Source organism: Otolemur garnettii, unplaced genomic scaffold, assembly GCF_000181295.1.
Source record: "Otolemur garnettii isolate 467f Iridium unplaced genomic scaffold, OtoGar3 scaffold00041, whole genome shotgun sequence".
Lineage (NCBI taxonomy): Eukaryota > Metazoa > Chordata > Mammalia > Primates > Galagidae > Otolemur > Otolemur garnettii.
The window spans coordinates 1,250,923-1,253,807 of record NW_003852436.1 but is presented as its reverse complement, the minus strand read 5'-3'; positions in this window follow the sequence as shown (position 1 = coordinate 1,253,807).

Sequence of the window (2,885 nt, the reverse complement as noted above, 5' to 3'; positions counted from 1 at the left end):
CAAACTGAAACTCTGTACTCATTCAACAACTCCCCATTTCCTACTGCTATCTGGCAATCACCATTCTGCTGTTTCTACGAATTTGACTTCTTTAGTGGTTGAATATAAGTGGAATCATACAGAACTTGTCCTTTTGTGACTGGTTTTTATTTAGCAAAATACCCTCAAATTTCTAAAACAATAATATCCTATTATGTGTGCTTACCACATTTTGTTTATCATTTGATCAACTGATAAACATTTAGATTCTTCCACCTTTGGGCTATTGTGAATAATACTATGAATATGGGTATGCAAATATCTTGAGACCCTGTTTTCAATACTTTTGGCTATATTTGCAGAAGTGGAAATGCTAGGTCATGTGGCAATTCATATAAAGCAACTTTTAAAAGAGCAGCATTGATGCAAGAATAGACAAAAAGAAAATGATAAAAGAGAATACCTGGAAATTGGTATATGATGATGTCTGGCACAGTTCTGGGAAAGAATTATTATTCAGTGTTGTGGGGATGTAAATTAGTACAGTAATCATTAATTGGCTATATAGAAGACACAAATTATAATGGTTCTAGTTAAATTGGCTATTCTCATAAAAAATATGAAATTAGATCCTAACCTCATAACACAAATAAAACAAAAGTCCAAATGGAATAATGACCTAAATATGAAAAACAAAACTCTAAACTTATAGAAGAAAAATGGATATCTTCATGACATCATAGGGAAAAAAATCTGTTAAACAAAACTAAATATTACTAGTCATTAAGGAAAGATTTGAAATTGTTTATTATTTTAAAATTTTAAAACAGAAGAAAAGCTATCTTTAATCAAGTTAAGACAAACTACGGGCTGGGAGAATGTAGCAAAATTTTGAAAATATGAAGAATTCTGATAAAATAGTAAGAGCAAGACAAGATAAATATATGCAAATAACATAAATGCACAATTCATATAAGAGGAAAACTGAAATCCCAGTAAGATTTTTTTTAAATATTTACCTTCACTGGTAATCAGGGAAATCTGTGTTGAAACAATGACGTAAAAGGGATTAATTCACCAAGAAGATGCAAAATTCTAACAACAGTGCTACAAAATAGCAATGAAGCAAAAATTGCTACAACTGAATGATTAACCCACAACTCTGGTTGGACAGTTCATCACTGCCTGCTCTGTAGTTTGAAAACAAGGATACAGAAAATCAGAAAGGATGCAGAACACAGGTCCCAAGTTTGTCTGTACATTAGAATCACCGGGAATCTTTTGGAACAGGGCATATCTCAAACTGATTAAATCACAATCTCAAAGAGTGGATATAGGCATTAGTATATTTGGAAGCTATTATACAAAGGCAATTTCAACAGAGGACTGGCAAATTTCTTAACTACTGAAATAGAAGACCTGAAATATTTGGGGTGAGTGAATATAGCCAGATGCAAAATGTATTGATTATATTGTTTTATTAATTTAAATCTCTAGAGCAGATAAACCCATCTATTGTGGTAGAAATTAGATCAGGGATTGTGTGGGGTTGATAAGAGAAAGGGTGATTCAAAGGGACGGGAAGGAACCTTCTGGGGTTAGGAAAATGTCCTGTAATATCTTGATTGATTGGGTAGTAGTTACACAGTGCACATCATTGTCGAGTAATCTTCTGTAAATTAAGATGTATATATGGTATTTGATAATTTTTCCTCAATAAAATTGATTTTTTATGAAAATGAGAAGACCACACAGGATTTCTTGAGGATCTGCAATGTGTTACGTATGCTACATGTTATTTTAGTTAGTCCTTCAATAATTCAGTTAGCTAAATGTTATCAACTGCATTTTACAGATGAGGAAATCGAGAATCAAGGCTCAAAGAATGTCTGTCTTGTCTAGTATCATATAATTAGTGATATAGACTGAATTCAGACCTAACTTTTATTTGTGAAATGAGTATCATATTATGCTTTATCGAATTGCTATTAGGATTGTTAGAATTAAATAAAAATAAAGAACTGCAAGGATTTTTCAAACTGAAATGACTGAACTACAACCCAAAGAAGGGGGTTGGAACTTGCAGCTTTAACCTAACCAACTAATGTTCCAGCAAAAGTAGAAATATCAGAATTCTCCATAGGATTTAAACAGATCCAGGGACTCCTAACATAATAATAAAATTATCCAGAATCCAATTCACAAAGATTCAGTTTATAAAAAGCCACAAAAATCTCAAATCCTTTCAGAGTAACAATCAATAGATACCCATACTGAGATCACAAATGTTTAAATTTTCTGAAAATAGTTTTAAGTGGCTATTACAAGAATATTTGAAGCAACTGTGAAAAATACTAAAATGAAAATTATAACTGAAAGTCTGAGCAAAATAGGAGATATAAACAAAAACCAAATGGAAATGTTAGAAATGAAAAATAAAATAATAAAATTATTTAATTAAATTTTAATTTTAATGAAATTTAAAACTCTCTGCCAAGGCTCAATGGCAAGGTAGACATGAAAAAGGAAAGAGTTAGTGAATTTGGTAATTTTATAGACATTGTCTAATCTGAACAGCAGAGAGGAAAATTATTAAAAAAAAAAAAACTGAACAAAACCTCAGGAACCTGAAGGACAAGAAAAAAAGACCTAACATTTGTGCCATCAAAGTCCTGGAAGGAAAGAAAAAATAGCACTGTACTTGAAAATATTGAAGAAATAATGGCTTTCCAAGTTTGGCAAAAAATAATTTTGTAAGAGGAAGTGTTGATTAAGAAAATGTCTTAAATGCCCCTTGGGAAGGATATAATTTTAAAAAGGTAATTGAGAAACATCTAGGCATTGAGCATCCATATCCCTAAGGACTATGATACATTTTGACCTATGATAAGGTGACCAGACGTCCC